This window comes from Elephantulus edwardii, unplaced genomic scaffold (genome assembly GCF_000299155.1).
Source record: "Elephantulus edwardii isolate Elephantulus edwardi_28Jun2011 unplaced genomic scaffold, EleEdw1.0 scaffold00071, whole genome shotgun sequence".
NCBI classification, from domain to species: domain Eukaryota; kingdom Metazoa; phylum Chordata; class Mammalia; order Macroscelidea; family Macroscelididae; genus Elephantulus; species Elephantulus edwardii.
In genome coordinates this window covers 9522342-9541254 of record NW_006399821.1, presented here as the reverse complement: position 1 = coordinate 9541254, position 18913 = coordinate 9522342, and the positions used below count along the sequence as shown (strand labels likewise).

Here is an 18913-nt window from a genome sequence, read left to right as displayed (position 1 = left end):
TCATGATGCTGCCAATCGGCTCAATGGTGAAAATCTTTGTTTTCTTGATATTGATCAATGACTTATTAATTGTAAATAATTTTAAAAAATACACAAATGACAACTATTCACATGGATCTCACCTGATTGAATATACAGGAATCAAAACAACTATATCTTTGGAAAGAGATGGTGAAGAAGATTAATGATCAGAACAAGGTGAGGAGGCAATTGTTGATCGACTAGCAATTACTTATAAGTAAATTTAATAGAAGGTGATGAAAATGAAAATAAATCCAAGATAGCCAAAATATGACCTTGAATTTGAAGATTATCCCAATGATAGATTTGATACATTGTATTCTAATGATCCAAGGCCACACTTGTTGTGATAGGACATCAAGGACATCATGTATAAAGAAAGCAAATGGTTATTAAAGGGACAGAAAAGAAAGAAAAGCCAAACTAGATGTCAAAAGAGGCTGAAGTTTGCTCTAGAATGTAGAGAAACTAAAACAAAAGGGGGGGGGAAATGCCAAAATAAGAGAGCTGAACAGAATAGTTCAAGGGGAAGTTCAAGAAAACAAAGTAATATAAAAAAATGTGCAAAGATCTAAAATTATAAAGCTGTAAGATAAGAATACTCTTGACATATCTTCAGATTAAAATATTAAAGAAAATATTCAACCTTTGAGATACAAGAATGAGGAAATCTTTGGGCAAGATAATAAAACAGAAACATCAAAATAATATGGAAGAAAAACACGCAGCATCACTAAACAAAAAAACAATTGGTGGATATTAACCATTTCAGGAATTTGCATGAAACAAACAAACAAAAAAAACCCCAAAACACAGCAACCCAATTATATTGAAGGATAAACTCCAGACATTAGCAAAAAAAAAATAAAGTTCCAGGAATTGATGAAATACCATCTGAGGTTTTTCAACAAATAGATGTAGTTCTCTGAACATTCTATGACTGTGCTCACTCAGTTGTCTACACCAAGAAATTTTGAAGATAGGCATCTGATCATCAGCAAAAAATTAATATTTGTGTTTATTCTGAAAAATGCCATCTACCAAAATACATAAGTTATTGAACAATATCAGACACAAGTAAAATATTGCTGTAGACTATGCACAACAAGCTGGAGTAGTGCATCTGCAAGAAACTACCAGAATGAGGGATGTCATTGTTGTTATTAGATGGGTCTTGCCTAAGGCATAGAATGTCAGAGAGATGCTTACTTATGCTTTATTGACTATGCAAATGTATCGACTGTGTGGATCAAAATAAATTATTGGTAATACTGAGAAGAATGAGAATTCCATAACTCTTAATTATGCTCTGGCAGAGCCTGTATACAGACATAGAAGCAGTCATTTGATAATTTAAAATCAGGAAAAATGTGCATCAGGGTTTTGGTTTTTAATTATTTTTATGTTATCAATCTATATGCTGACCATAATAATCTGAGAAGTTTTATTATTCAAAGAAGTATGTGGCATCAGGGTTGGTGGAAGACTTCTCAACAATCTAAAAAATGCATATGTTACAACCTTGCTTATTAAAAATGAATAAACTTGAAACACTGAAGAAAACAAGGCAATAGACTTCAGTATGAATCATACTTCAATGTAAGGGGAAAAAATTCTCACCACTGGACCAATAATCAACATCATGATAAATAGGACAATGATTGTAATTATCAAAATTTATTTTATTCATAACCACAATCAACACATAGAAGCAACTATCAAGAAATCAAACAACATTATTACTTTGGAAAAATTTGTTGCCAAGAACCTATTTAAAAGATGAAAGTGTAGGGATGTCACTTTGAAGATGAAGGTGCACCTGACCCAATCCATGATATTGTCAATTGCTTCATAAGCATGTAAAATTTGAACAAGGAATGACACAGAAGAATTTCATGAAACAATGTATGATCAAAAGCCTATGGTAACTATACTTGGTCCAGGAGTTAGTCATCAGAACAGAGCAAGGAAACACTGCATGGTTCAAAATAAGGAAAGGTGTAAGTCACAGATGCATCCTATCTTCATACCTTTTGAATTTATATGCAGAATAGATCAATCAGGAAACTAGGCTCTATGAGGAGGAATGTGGCATCAGGATTGGAGGAACACTTATCAACAACCTAGGTTATGCAGATGACACAATCCTGCTTGCTGAAACTGAGGAGGACCTAAGGCATTTGCTACAGAAGGTCAAGGACTGCAGCTTTCAAGAAAAATTGAAGCTAAACGTCAAGAAAATAAATATTCTCCCCACTGTGCTGATTGGCAGCATCATGATAGATGGCGAAGAGATTGATATTGTTAACAACTTCAGTTTGCTTGCCTCCACAATCAACACTCTTGGTACCAGCAGCCAGGAAATCAAAGGGCTAATTGCATTAGGAAAATCTGCTAACAGGGACCTCTCCAGAGTACTGAAGAACAACAAAGTCTGTCTAGAGACTAAAGTGCACCTGATTCAGGACATGGTCTTCTCAATTACTTGCTACACAGCAGAAAAGTGGACAATGACTAAAGAAGGTGACAGAAGAATTGATCCCTTTGAGCTCTAGTGCTCGGGAAAAATATTGAATATACAATGGATTGCTAGGAGAACAAACTTGGAGAGGGTGAAACCAGGCTGTTCCTTGGAGGCAAGGATTTTGAAGCTCTATATAACATACATTGGGCATGTTGCAAAGAGTGACCAGTCCTTGAAGTGGAAAATCACTCTTGGAAGGGTGCAGGGACAGTGCAAGAGAGGAAGACCCTGGATGAGATAGATTGACTCACTGGGGATAATGGGTACATGTTTGTTAGAGACGATGAGATTGGCTCATGATAGGCCATGGTTCAAAGCTGTTGAATAAAGGGTTGCTATGAGTCACAAATGACTAAAGGGTACATAATAACAACAACAACAATAATAACGATTGTTTATTTGTCTGTCCATGGATGTTTAGTGCTCTTCTCCAACACCACAGTTCAACAGCATGAATTCTTCTGTCATCCTTATTCATTGTCCAGCTCTCAGATGCATAGCAAGTGATCAAAAGGATCATGGCCTGAATCAGACTCACCTTAGTCCTCAAACTAACATTATTACTCCTCAATAATTTGGAGATGTCTCTAATTGCAGTGCTTTTTGGAGGCAAGAATGAGAAGGGATACTTTGAACATGTTGCTAGGAGAGGCTATTCTTTGGAGAAGACATGATGCTTGGAAGCATGGAGGGTGGATGAAGGACAGGAAGACCTTCAACAAAGTGGGTTGACACAGTGACTGCAGTAATGGGCTCTATTGTGTCTGGAAGTGTGAAGATAACACAGGATAGGGCAGGGTTCAAATCTGTTGTTCATAGGGTCACTATGAGTCATACTCTACTCCACGGCACCTAACAACAGCAACAACAACATATGAAAGACTGAAAAATTGTTACTTTTGAATTTTAATATTAGTGAAGAATATTGAAAATAGTATAAACTGCTGAAATCAGCTATGGATTGGTTCTGACTCACTGATACTCAACACACAGCAACACATGAGCTGCTGAAAGAGTGAGAAAATTTATCTTGGCAGAAGTGCTGTCAAAGTTGGCTTTAGATGTGAGGATAGTGACACTTGGTCTCACATATGTAAAGCATGTTTCCTGGAAGGGCCATTCCCTAGGAAAGAACATTATTCATGGAACAGTAGAGTCATTGAAGGAAAGGAAGAAGTCTTCAATGAGATGGATTGGCAAAGTGCAATATAGTACATTGACTGCAATAGTGTCCTTAAGTAATGCAGATATTATAAAAGTGGTTCAGGACTTGACAGAGTTTTATTCTGTTTTGTAAGTAAAATCCAATTTATGTAAAATTATGAAAGAGTATGTAAAATCATGTAACAACATGTAAACATATTACAGATAAATCTAGAGTCATGGACACAACTTCGTTATTATGTCTGATTAACATATTATCATCCCTGTGATGCCTTATAGAAGCGAAAGTGAAAAAGGTCCCTGCAGACTAAATAATGACAAATTTAGTTGGAGAGTTGTAAAAGTATATTGATGGCCTTACCAATTAAAGACAAACTGCTTTTAATGATCCTTTGAAATCAGAGTGGAAAGAAAGAAGTCATTGGCCAGGTCAATAGTTGCATACTAAAATAACCACCAGGAAATGTATTTATTTGCTTAAGCAATGAAATTATACTGAGAACAGCAGCTGCAATTAGAGTCCTTACCTAGTTATGTTTGCCATAATTAATTGTCATGCTTCATGAACCATCTCTTTTTTTGCACAGACCAAATAACTGAATTATGTGAGAATGTGATGAGAATCACTATCCCTACATCTCCCAACTCCTTCATGGTAGCATTAATCCCTGAAATTCTTTCAGATATGCAGAATTGCTTTTGATATATTATTTTTCTGGGAAAAGAGATTTTTAATAGCTGCCACTAGGCCTTTTCTACTAAACTTACCCTTATACCACAAGCTAGGCACCGAAGTGTGGGTTCAGCTATCTTCTGAGTATATCTATTTCAAGTACACATTCTGAGCTGGAGATATCACTACAGAACAGATTAAGGACCCATTGTACTCACTGTGAAGTGGACTTGAATAAGATCCATTTGGGAAAAGGTAGAAGAAAAAATAACGGTATAAACATTTTGCAATGTAGTGAGGTCCTTCTCAAAGGGGATCCAGTCTCTCCTTCATCCAGAGGCTTGTGGGTCTATAAACTGGCTCAAGTTTAGGAATTGTTTGAGCATCCATGACTGTTATGGTGATGCTATTCACTTGACCTAGAATTCTTCTACTTATATTCTCTCATTCTCATTGTCATCATGTCAGAAGCAACTCACAGCTGACCCCGCAGTAGATTTATATTGTTAGATGCCATCAAGTATGACTCATAGCAACCCTATGAACAAAAGATCCGAACCCTGTTCTATTCTGTGCCATCCTCACACTTCCTAACACACAAGAGCCCATCACAGCAGTCACCATGTCAGACCTCCTGTTTGAGGGTCTTCCTCTCCTTTACCAACCCTCCACCCTTCCCAGCATCATGTCCTTCACAGAAAAACCCTTCCTAGCAACATGCCCAAACCTCATCATTCTTGCCTCTAAAGAGTACTGTCTGCAACCTCTCTAAAACATATCTGTTCATTCTTTTGGCCGTCCATGGAAGTTCAGTGCTCTTCTGCAACACCACAGTTCAAGGTATCAATTCTTCTTCTGTCAACCTTATTCGTTGTCCAGCTCTCAGATGCATAACAAGTGATCAGAAAGAATATGGCCTGAAACAGATGCATCTTAGTCCTCAAACTGACTTCACAACTCCTCAGTAATTTGGAAGCCCAGTAGATTTTTAGAGGCTATAAATCACACAGGGAGAGATTACCTATTTTCCTCAGAGTAGCTGCATTCAAACTGCCTGCCATTTGGTTGACAGTACAGTTATCCATCCACTAGGCCACCAGAGCTCTCGGCTTATTCAGGTTAAGTAAATGGTGAGTAGATTTCCTGTCTATTTCACTTCTAAAGCCACAATATCTAGGTACCCAGTGTCTTAAATCCATACAAGTCAGAGCGTTCTTATTTCTCCTTTAACTCTGTTGTCCACTACATTAACCACAAGCAATTTGGTTTTGGCAATTGAGTGCACATGTATGACCTCTGCTACCACAGAGTCCAGTCATCCTCAGTGTAGTTTCTCTCCTCTTACCATTAGGTCAAACCACCTCATAGTTTTTCCCACTGATTTTACAGAAACTTTAAATGACACAGGAGATTGTTCATCCTTTACCTCAGAGCCACTGGTAGATTCAAACTGCCAGAGAGGCATAATTTTTGGGTTAGCAGCACAACTGCCTACCCACTAGGCCACCAGAGCTTCATTAATATCTATGTGTTTTAATTCAATTAAGGTCGTCTCCATTATCAAGTCTAGCTTACAAAACATGTCAATTTCAACGATCTTCAAAGACGCTGAGATTCCCTTCACAGATTTGTTCCTCACTATAATGGTATAAATTGTGTAATCTGGGCGTTCTTTTTGTGGGTCTGTGTGTTTAACCTGACAAATCCACTGTTTCATGCCGAGTTCCTTAAGCTTATAATATCTTCTTGTACAAAGGCAGGTCTGGTACTTCTACTTGACTAAGTATGTTTTTGTTAGATGCCATCAAGTAGATTCTATGAGCAATAGATCTGAACCCTAGACCCCTAAATCATGTGTGCTCTAATAAACCATCCAAATAAACCATTAGATCATTTCCTAACCCCTTTTTATGAAACACCAAATGGAGAATTTGTTTTTAATGGGCTCAAACCAATAAAGGCAGATTTATCCAATTTTGTGTTTCTTGCACTTTTATTCCACACCACTTATAAATATTGTCAAACACATTCTGATTACTTCAACTTTTTGGAGTCACTGGGACTTAACTCTAGTCACAGGTCTAGAGCCAAAAATGTATGATGGGGATCCTTTGAACATTCAGTAAAGCTCAATAGGGCAACTATCCTAGGTAATACCTTATCAAACCCCCTGTTTGTGAAAGTAGATAAAAGATCAGATGAAAATTCATTAAGTATGGTTGTTAATCTCTTCAGATGAGACAGGAGAGCTAGTTTTATTGGCAGAACTAATCAACAGAATTTAGAGGTTCAGTGTCTCCACCTTTCTCATTATCTGTCCAATAGTCTTCATCCTAAATTACAGGAACACATTTCTTCCCAATGAAGGCCATCACTTTAACTTTAAGAACCATTGAGGTTGGGATTTCAGTTGATGATAAAATTCAACCACTCTTTCAATATGATTTTGTGTTTGATTTTAAGCAATATCTAAAATTTCTTTCAAGGTACAATTAGATACCTTTAAGTCTTTTAAGTGTTGCATGAGATGTGACTCAGAAGCCCTGAGTTATTCTCTTTCTTTCACTCTGACTAGAACTAGTCATATTCTAACTAGATTCTTTAACTTTACCCTGACAACATTGTAGAAATGTGTCATAATTAGCTTCTAAAAGCATCACTGCATTACTGTCTGATTTATTGGTGATGACGTTTTGAGTTTTCATCTTGCTATTTTACAGCATGAATTAGCAAAGCCTTCTTCATTTAAAGATTAGATTCATAAGCACTTCTAAGAGTTGTCAGACTTGAGAACCATTCTAGAAAACCTTGGTACTATTTTCTTTCTTTGGATCCGCTCTCTTGGGTCCAAACGTTTTTGGCTTGGTTCTCTAAGGAAGGAAAACCATTAAAGCATATAGCTCAATGCCATCAAGTCTATATTGACTTAGCTTTCATCAGATAACAAAGTTGTAATCTTTACAGAAGAAGATTGCCCATCTTCCTTGTAGTGGCTGGTGGATTAAAATTGCCAATCTTTTGTTAGGAGTATAACATATAATGTGGAACATCATCAGATTTCCTTAAAGTGTGTGTGTGTGTGTGTGTGTGTGTGTGTGTGTGTGTGTGTCTACCAGCCATTCTGTGAAACAAAAATAGGCTGTATATTTTCCCATACTAATTTACAGTTTTGGAAATTTGGAAGAAGAACACTGTAAGTCAGTATCACCTTGGCAGCCATATGTTTTTGGTTTTAGGCAGATAAACAGATGATTGACAGAGAAAGAGAAAGAGAGAGAAATATTTAATTAAAAGAAAGGAGTCACCCGCTTAACAGAAGTTGGCAAGTCCCGAATCCCTAGGTCAGTGTTTAGGGGAAAGTTTCCTGATTTTTATAGAGCAAATATTGATGAATCTAAGTCCAAAGAACGAAAATGTTGAAAAGCTAATTGTTGGATCCAAATCAAGTAAAAAACAAGCATGCCCTGCTACATCTCCTTATGAAACTCCCTGTCAAACAATTGGCTGTTCATAGTAAATGCCATCAAGGGAATGATTACATTACAGCAAATATTATCAAGGAAATTACTACATGACTAACCAAAGAATCTTAGGCAGTCAGGTTGGCACACAACATTAACCATCACATGCACCATCACCATAATTAATCATTGCTGCATTTGATCCCATTGTTGGAGCCATTGTATCAATTCATCTCATTGAGGATCTTCCATTTTGCTAATCCACTACTTTGTCAAGCATGATATCCTTCACAAGGGACTGGTTCCTCCTGAAATCATGTCCAAATTATAGAAGACAAAAATCTTTCTCTTTCTCTTTCTAAGGACCTTTATGAATGTACTTCTTCCAAGATAGATGTCTTCTTTGTTAGACATGGTACTTTCAATATTCTTAGCCAACAGGGTAATTCAAACACCTCAATTCTTCTTTGTAATTTTTTAATCTTTGTCCAAATTTTAAATGCAAATGAGCTGATTGAAAATACTACAGGTTTGGTCAGGCATATCTTAGTCTTCAAAGTGATATCTTTTGCTTTTTGACAACTCCATTTTTCTTTATGCATAATATCTTTGTGTGTCATTCTACAGTTTCACAATAAGGTGATCACAGGGGATAGGCTCTGTTTTAGTTTTCAGTATTGTCCCAGGACAATAGTATCAAAGACCCTTCTGTTTTAATTACATGGCTTAAACATATTTTGTGGTTCTTTACCAATTAGTTGGCATTGACCATAGCTGGCCCTGGTGAGTTTTCAGAGGCAAGGAATTGCATAGGAGTTTAAAAACACTTTTTTTCCCTAAGAAAAGAATTTTTGCCACTCTAATAAAAAAAAAAATTCAAGAATTACATGGTATAGTATAATCAATTTAAATAAACAATGCTGCAAATATTTTTTAAAAGGAGGAATAATGATATAATCTATTTTAGATTTTTGAGGTGATTTTAAAAAATTTTAAGAAACAATTAGAGGTTGAGAAGTAGGCATCCCAGTCACCAATATGTTTAATTTCAGACTACAAAAACTTTGGGAAAAATCTTTAGTCTCCTTCTTTTGGGCTTTATGTGTTGTTACATGTAGTTGACAGGTCTTCCTTGTATGTATATGGATAATATCATATCACTCACAACATTGCACTTCACGCTAGAACTTGAAATTGTCTTTTAAACTATGAATCTCACACCATTCATCTTCTGGTTTTCATTCCTGGTGTAGTATAGCATGTGATTGTCTGATTCAAAGTGGCCAAAGCTAGTCCATTTTCGGTCAGTAATACCTACAATGTCGATTGTCTTGCATTCCATTTCATTTCTTACAACTTCTGATTTGCTAACATTAATACTTTGTACATTTTCTGTTCCAACTATGAAGGCATGATTTCCACTTTTCCTCCTTATTTTTATTTCTTTCCAATCTGGGCTTTACTTCTAATGCTATAACTATCTATGTTCTTCTCTTCTATTGTTCTTACAGTTTTCAAAGACATGCTATTTAAGAAGTGGATGGTAAAAGGGAGGGGGGAGGGGTTTGTGCGGGGAGAAGGGTGCAGCAATGAATGAATGGAATCCCAAAATCTCTGTAGATGTTCATTGAAATGAAAAATAAACAACCTAAATTAAAAAAAAAGAAGTGGATGGTGACCGGGTGAACCTGACTGTGCCCACCAGGTCTGAGCGGCCCCAGAGCAAGTCCCCTGCCCTGAACCCTGAGCTCAAGATGGCTTCAGTGACTGACAATAAAGCTGGAGTTAAAGACGCCTCGGACCAGAACTTTAACTATATGTTCAAACTACTCATCATTGGCAACAGTAGTGTTAGCAAGGCCTCTTTCCTCTTCCTTTATGCTGATGATACCTTCACCCCGGCCTCCATCAGCACTGTGGGCATTAACTTCAAGGTGAAGAGAGTCTATTGTCATGAGAAGCGAGTGAAGCTACAGATTTGGGATAGAGCTGGGCAAGAGAGATACCGGACTATCGCCACTGTCTATTACCGTAGGGCCATGGACTTCATTCTGATGCATGAAATCACCAATGAGGAGTCCTTCGATGCTGTCTAATACTGGGCTACTCAGATCAAGACTTACTCTTGGGACAATGCACAAGTCATCCTGGTGGGGAACAAGTGTGACATGGAGGAAGAACGTGTTGTTCCCACTGAAAAGGACAGACTCCTTGCAGAACAACTTGGATTTGACTTCTTTGAAGCCAGTGCCAAGGAGAACATCTGTGTGAGGCAGGCCTTCGAGCGCCTGGTGGATGCCATTTGAGACAAGATGTCTGATTCGCTGGACACGGACCCCTCCGTGTTGGGCACCTCCAAGAACACATGTCTCTCAGATGCACCACCATTGCTGCAGCAGAACTGCTCTTGCTAGACAAGACTCGCTCTCTGGGGCCCCTTCCTTGCAGCCCTGCACCTGCTCTGCTTCTCCCCTGTTACACTCTGTCCACTCCCAGACCCAAGTACGCTGAGCTGCTGCTGTTCTCTGTCTGCAGTGGAGAATGCATGCCCCTGGCCTTCTCTAAGGATGGACCCTACTTTCCAGACACTCAGCCGTAGATGAACAGCGAAGGTTCAAACCAGGGAAGAGATTTAATTTGCAGAAGAGAACTTGTTATGTAGAAGGAAATTCACCACAGGCGCTTATTGAAAAGTCAGTCCCTTTTCCGCTTGTAAGTTAACATTTCCTTCATTTGCTAAAATTTGACACACATACACTTTGCAGGGATTGGCCAACTGTGTAAAGTAAGGCCCACTTGCACAGCTAATCTTATTAAAGAAAGCCTAAATTTAAAAAAGTGGATGGCCTATCTTGAATCTTTGTCTGTTTTAATCTGGAAGCTCTACTAAAAGTTATTTATAATGAGTGGTTCTTCTGGCATTTGACGTACTAGTGACACAGCTTTCAGCATCACAGGTCTCATAATTTACCTCAGTACAACAAACTGACAAATGCTGAACTAGTACAGACAATGATATACAAGCAAGAATATAGATACTTAAGCTATAAAATAATTTACAATATGCATATAGTTCCCCAATACAACACATTGACAGATAAGGTTTGTACCTCTACCAGCAAATCAGACTCATGAGTAACATGTTGCCTGAACAAGTTGAAGCCTATGGCAGAGTGAATAAATGGGGTCATCGGTCAGTACTGAAGCATTCCGGCCAAGATCCACAGCTGACACTGTAGGGTAATGCCCTGGATGTGGATAATGTCACAGCAATGTCTCAGCTGGATCTTCCATGCTTGTATTCCAATGCTGTTTTTGTTGTTGTTACGTGTCATCGAGTTGAGAACGAATCATAGGGACCCTATGAACAGAAGATCTGAACCTAGTCTTTTGCTACATCATCCTCACACTTCCTGACACACAAGAGCCCATTGTAGCTGTCACCTTGTCAACCCACCTGGTTGATGGTCTTTCCGCTCCTTCGCCAACCCTCCAACTTCCCAACATCATGTCCCTCTCTAAGGAAGAACACTCCCTGACAACATGTCCAAAGTATATGAGACACAGCCTCATCATTCTTGCCTCCAGAGGGCATTTAGGCTATACTCTCTCCAAGACATATCTATTCATTCTTTTGGCTATCCATGGGATGTACAGTGCTCTTCTCCAAGACCATATCTCAGAGGTGTCAGTTCTTATTCTGTCATCCTTATTTTCCAGGTCTTGGATTCATAATGAATAATTTTAAAGACTATGACCTGAATCAGACACACCTTAGTCCTCAAATTGACATCATTACTCCTCAATAATTTGGAAAGGTCCCTAATTGCAGATTTTCCCAGTTCAACACATCGCCTTATTTCCTGACTGCTCATACCAAGGGAGAATTAATAGTGGATCCAGGCAGATGAAGCTGTTGACTGTTTCAATCTCCTCTCTATCCATCATTACACTGCCTATTGGTCCAGTGGTAAGAATCTTTGTTTTCTTGATATTGAGATGCAGTTCATACTGAAATTTTCATTCCTTGATCTTCTGAAACAAGTGCTTCAATTCCTCCTCACTTTCAGCAAGTAAGATTGTGTTATCTACATAATACAGATTATTGATGAGTCCCCCTCCAATCCTGATGCCACATTCCTCTTCGTAGAGTCCAGCTTCTGAGATAATTTGCTCACCATATAGATTGAACTGGTATGTAAAGAGAATATATCCCTGACACCACATCCTTCCCAATTTCAAACCAGGCAGTGCTCTCTTGTTCTGTCCATACAACAGTACAACAGTAAATAAGAGTAAATTAAAATAATAGTATGACAGATTGAAAAAAAATGAAAGTTAGAGACTTTATTTTACTAGGATCCACAATCTACACTCTTGGTAACAGAGTTAAGAAAGTAATAGCAGTCAAGAAAGTAAAAAGAAAAAAATAAAGTATCGCATTTGGAAAATTTGATGTCAGAAATCTCTTTAAGGTGCTAAAGAACAAGGATATAAGTTTAAAGGCTATGGCATACCTGATTCAAGCCATGATAGTTTCAATGGCTTCCCATGCATCTGAAAGTTGGAAAAGAAATAAGGAATACCTTGTTGGTGAGCTGACATGGATTGGCATAGGCCATTTTTTTGGGGGGGGGGTGGAGTTTTTTTCTTTTCTACTGTTTTGTTGACAAAATTAGAAACATTGATTTAACGAGAACAAATTCTTTCAACTTCCCTCACCTCCTACTCATCAAATTGTGCAACTCCATGATTAATCTCTCCATCCCCCTGAAGATCCTCATTCTTCTGCTTTGAACCCATCCCACCCCTCTTGGATTATTATACTCATTCTACAAAAACAGTTTTTATATAATATTTATCCTGTGGGACTGAATTAGTTCACTCAGCATAATGTTCTCCTGTCTCTCCCAAGTTAGGTAATAATATACAAAGTCATTGCTCCTGCATGCTGCATAGTATTCCATTGTGTGAATGTGCCATAATTTCTCAATCCATTCATTTGTGGTTGGACATTTGGGCTGCTTCCACGTTTTGTGATGGTGAATAATGCTGCTGTGAATGTTGGGGTACAAGGCATGGACCATTTTTATCAGACAATCATATGATCTACTATGTCAAATATGAAAAAGTGAGGAAAAACAGGTCACATTCACAGCAAAAGTATTTCTAGATACATTCTTAAATAAAATGTTGTGATTGACAGGATAATATACATATGCATACAAGGGGAAGCTATTAACACCACTGTTATTCAAGTACGTGCATCAACAACTAGAGCCTGAGAGGAGGAAAGAGAAGATTGACTAAATTTTGCAGTCTCAAATTGATCAAATATGCAACCAATATTCATTAATAATAATTGGTGTCTGGAATAAAAAAATTGGGAACAAGAAAGAAGAATCAGTAGTTGGAAAACATTGACGTGATGACTGAATGAGGCTGGAGATAGAATGTTATAATTTTGTACAATCAGTGATTTATTTTTTTGCAAATGTCCTTTGGAAAAACACAAATAGTAACTACACACATGGACCTCACCTGATGGAACACACAGGACTAAGAATGATTACAACTGCAGAAAGAATTATTAGAGAAGCTCAATATCCCTTTCAAGACTAGACTAAGCACTGACTGTGGAATGAACTATCAACTATACAGGGGCAAGTTTAAACTAAAGCTAAAGAAATTAAAACAAATTCGTAAGAGTAAGATTAAAACTTTGAGTCTATCCCACTAGAATTAAAAAAAGCATAGGGAATGGCAAAGGATACACTGACAAAGGAGATTAATCAGAACTGGCTTTGACAAGCACTGTAGCAATGGGACAATTAAAACAGACTTTCAGGGGGGTAAAAAAACAGAGGAATGAACTGGGGAGGTGTAGAGAAAACAGTGCAACAATGAATGAATGGAAACCCCAAATCTCTGTAAATGTTCATTAAAATTAATAAAATTTAATAAAAAAAGAACACATTTGAGACCTTGAACACTAATGAACAAAGACCAGATAAGCTGTGGGATGATATCATCCAAGAAGAATGCAAAAGATAATTAATAAGACAGAGGAAGAAGAAAAGACTGAGATGGAAGTCAGAAGAGACTCTGAATATTGTACCAGAATGGCAAAAAGCCAAAGCAAATCAGGAAGACATCAGTGAGTTAGGGAGCTGAATAGAAGATTTCAAAGGGCAACTCAGAAAGACAAACAAAATACAAAATATGCAAAGATCTAGAATTAGAAAATCAAAAGGAATGAAATTACTTGGCGTTTCTTAAACGGAAGGAACCAAAAAACAAATTAAAGGCTTGAGTTGTAATATTTAAAGATGCTATGGGCAAAAATTTGCTTGGTGGCAGGAAGAGTGAGTAAAGGAAAGGGGAAATATCTAGTGTGAAAAACAATGTATATAAACTTTTAAGTAAACCAGTATAAAATTTAAAAAAAATAAACCCAAGCAAATCTCAAAATGGGCACGGGATATTAAAAAAATGCTCAGGGCAGATAATGAATGATCCAGGAAGCATTAAAAGAAGATGGAGGGAGTACATAGAGTCACTGCACCAAAAAGAATTGGCTGCCACAGAAGAATTCTATGAAAACAGCATAGGATCAAGAAGCAACAGTGATGAAGGAGGAAATTCAAGATGTTCTCAAGGAATTGGCAAAAAAACCCAACCCCAAAAAAGACAAACAACAACAACCAAAAAAGGCCCAGGAATTGATGACATACCAGTTGACATATTTTACAAACAGATGCTGCCCTAGTTGTGTTCACCAGCTTGTACCAAGGAATCTGGAGAATAGCTACCTGGCCAACTATCTGAAAGAAGTCCATATGTATTCCTTTTCCCCAAAAAAAGTGTACAACAGAGTGTGGAAATTATTAAAAAAATTATCACTAATATCAAATGCAAGCAAAATCTTGCTGAAGATTATCCAAAAATTACTAGAACAGCACATTAATAGAGAATTATCTGAAATATAAACTGAGTTTACAAGTGGCCATGGCCCTAGAGAAACCTCTGCCAATGGCTGAAAGCAGAAAGTATCGGAAAGATGTCTGTTTGTGTTTTATTGACTATGCAAAGAAACTTGACTTGTGGGTAACAACAAATTGTGGCTAACACGGAGAATAGGAATCCTAGAAACATTTGATTTTGCTGATGCGAAACCTCTACTTACACCAGGAAGCAGCCATATGAACAGAGAAAGAAAACACTGCACAGTTCAAACTCAAGAAAGGAGTGTGTCAAAGATGTGTCCTTTCTCCTTACCTTTTCAATCTACATGTGGAACAGATAATTTGAGAGGCTGGACTTTAAGAAAAATAATATGACAGCAGGATTAGAGGAAGACTCATCAACAGCCTATTTTATGCAAAGGACACAACCTTGCTTGATTGAGGAAGGCTTGAAACCTTTGTTGCAGATGATCAAGGACTGCAGTCTTCAGTATGTATTACATCTCAACATCAAAAAAATAAAGATTCTCATTACCAGGCCAATTGACAGCATCACACTAGAGAAGAGATTGAAATTGGTTCTACAATCAACACTCTTGTCATCAGCAGTCAGGAAGTAAAAAAAAAAAAAAAACAACGAGTTGCTTTGGGAACATCTGCTATCAAGGACCTCTCTAGAATCTTAATTGGATCTTTTCCTCCAAGGAGCACTCTGGCTGTACCTTCTAAAAGACATATCTGTTTGTCTTTTGGCATTCCTTGGTGGTCTACGATAATTCAATAATTTTTGCCAACACAACAGTTCAAAGACACCAATTCTTCTATCATCCTTATTCATTGTCCACCTTTGAGATGCATAGGAAACAATTGAAAATGTCATGGCTTGGATCAGGTGCACCTTCATCTTTAAACTAGTATCCTTACTCTTAAGAATTTTGAAGACAGGTGCCGAAACTCTTCTTAGTAACAGAGATGAAGCAGCTGGGGGCACCTGCAGTTAAGTGAGCCCCTCTTGAGAAGAAAGCTTGGCAACTTTGGTGGCGGCGATTGTCATGACGGCCCAAGGAGACCTGGTGGCCAACAGAGGCCTGTGCTTCAAGTGGGCCATTGAGTTGAGCGGACCCGGAGGAGGCAACAGGGGCCGAAGTGACCAGGGAAGTGGCCAGGGAGACTCCCTATACCTAATGGGTTACTTGGACAAGCAAGTGCCTGACACTAGCATACAAAAGACAGACCGAATCCTGTAGAGAAGTGCTGCATGGACATTGCCTTGGGTCCCCTCAAATTCCCATGAATCTCTTCATCAAGTACATGGCTGGCAATACCATCTCCATCTTTCCTACTATGATGGTGTGCATGATGGCCTGGCGACCTATTCAGGCACTTATGGCCATTTCAGCTACTTTCAAGATGCTGGAAATTTCAAGCCAGAAGTTTCTTTAGGGTTTGGTTTATCTCATTGGGAATCTCATGGCATTAGCTGGCATTAGCTGTTTACAAGTGCCAGTACATGGGACTGTTGTCTACACGTGCATCAGATTGGTTAGCCTTCATCGAGCCCCCTGAGAGAATATAGTTCAGTGGTGAGGGACTGCTTTTGTGAACCTGAAAAAGACACTCCTGGCACCTTAAGAATTTGGATCTCATTTACAACTTTTCTTTAGGCCCATAGTTCTGCCTCAGCATACTCACTTTAAAAATTTTCCTTGCTGAAAAGGGCCAAACCATGCTCTTCCCCCCCCATGATTAGGAGATAAACCCTGGATGGACAAACTACTACAAACACAAAAAACACTACACCTCAAGCCTGGCTGAAAATAATGTAGAAAACTTTATTTATATTTCCAGTACAGAGCAAAACAACAAATAAATCTCTGTAAATAAAAGACTTCAGTGCTGCTAAATCAAGAACCATAACAGCAGCTTCTCGCTGCTGCAGGGGGTCATGGACTGTAACCTCCAATATGGATTGAGGCTCAATGTCAAGACGACAAAGATTCTTACCACTGGGCCAATTGGAAGCATCAGGATGGATGGTGAAGGGACTGAGATTGTTCACAGCTTTAGTTTACTCGGCTCCACAGTCAACAGTCTTGGCACCAGTAGCCAGGAAATTAAAAGGTGCATTGCCATGGGAAAGTCTGCTGTTAGGGACCTCTCCAATGTACTGAAGAGCAATGGTGTCTCTCTGGAGACTAAGGTGCGTTTGATACAGGCCATGGTCTTCGCAATCATTTGTTATGCATCAGAGAGTTGGACAATGACCAAGGAGGATAGAAGGAGAATTGATGCCTTTGAGCTGTGGTGCTGGAGAAGAGTATTGAGAATACCAAGGACTGCTAGGAAAACAAACAGATTCATCCTGGAAAGGGTTAAACCGGGTGGCTCTTTGGAGGCAAGGATTCTGAGGCTCTGTCTAAAATACTTTGGACATGTTGTGAGGATAGACCGGTCCTTGGAGAGGGACATCATGCTTGGGAGGGTGGTGGGACAGCGCAGGAGGGGAAGGCCCTCTATGAGGTGGGTTGATTCAGTATTTGGGATAATTGGGATGGGAGTGTCGGAGACAGTGCGATTGGCACAAGACAGAGCAGAGTTTAGGGCTGTTGTGCATAGGGTCACTATGAGTCACAAGCGACTCGACGGCACATAACAACAACAACAACATCAAGAACAGATTTCCCAATGCAACACATCTTTTTGTTTCTTGACTGCTTTTACTATGGATGTTGATTGTGAATCCAAGTAAAATGAAATCACTGAACTCTTCAATCTTTCTCTATTTATCATGATATTGTCTATAGGTCCAATAGTTAGTATTTTTGTTTTCTTGATGTTTAGATTCAACCCATATTAAAGGTTGTAGTCTTTGATCTTCTACTTCAACTCTTCTTCAATTCTTTAGACTTTATTTGAGTGTAATTTTCTTTGTGTATATCTCTTTTAAAATTCACAGAGATTCTTGAATCTGTGATTTTTTATCATACATTAATTTTGAGGAGGACTTGAAATGCTTGCTGCAGAAGATCAAAGACTACAGCCTTCAATATATATTATATCTCAACAAAAGAAAACAAAAGTTTTCACCACTGATAGAAAACATCATGATAGATGGAGAAAATTTTGAAATTGTCAACAATTTCATCTCATTTGGATATGCAATTAACACCCTTAGTACTAACAGTCTGGAGATAAGAGACATTGCATTGGAAAAGTCTGCAGTCATGTACCTTTAAGAATTACTAAGAAACAGTGATGTATATTTGAAGACTAAGGTACATCTGATTCAGTTCATGGTCTTTTCATTTTTTTACTATGCATCTGAAAATTAGATGATGAATAAGGATGACTGAAGCAGAATTAACGAGTTTGAACTGTAGTTTTTGAGAAGAACATTGAATATACCATGGACTTCCAAAAATGTAAACCGATTTGGCTTGGAGAGAATGCTGCCAGACTGATCCTTGGAGGCAAAGATGACAAACCTTCATCTCACATACTTTGGGTATATTGTCAAGAGAAACTATTCTTTGAAAGGGACATCATGCTTAAGACATTATGCTAAGAAAGGTGGAGGATCAGCGAAGGAGAGGCAGACCCTTGATGAGAAGAATTGACACAGTGACTGCAGCAATGGGCTCTAGTACTTCAGAAATGATGAGAATGGCACATGAAAAACAAGATTCATATCTGTTGTTCAGAGTCACTATGAGTCTACTCAACTTGACAGTGCCTCATAAGAAGAATAAAATACAATACTGAATAAAAATGTTGAAGGTTTCTTTCCATGATTATCAATTGAGGAAAAATTTGCTCCCAAAGGGACAGTTAACAGTTGTTGTTGTTATGTACAGTCGAGTTGCTTGCGACTCATAGTGACCCTATGTACAACAGCCCTAAACTCTGCCCTGTCTTGTGCCAATCGCACTGCCTCTGACACTCCCATCCCCATTACCCCAGTCACTGAATCAATCCACCTCATAGAGGGCCTTCCCCTCCTGCGCTGTCCCTTCCCCCTCCCAAGTGTGATGTCCTTCTCCAAGGACTGGTCTCTCCTTACAACATGTCCAAAGTATTTTAGACAGAGCCTCAGAATCCTTGCCTC

At 38.3% G+C, this 18913-nt stretch overlaps 2 pseudogenes; both read left to right on the top strand.

Moving 5' to 3' along the window:
• The first annotated feature begins 9597 nt into the window (after positions 1-9597).
• Positions 9598-10257, top strand: LOC102850725 (annotated as a pseudogene).
• Positions 10258-15860: 5603 nt separating this feature from the next.
• On the top strand, positions 15861-16411 carry LOC102850312 (annotated as a pseudogene).
• The last annotated feature ends 2502 nt before the right edge of the window (positions 16412-18913 follow it).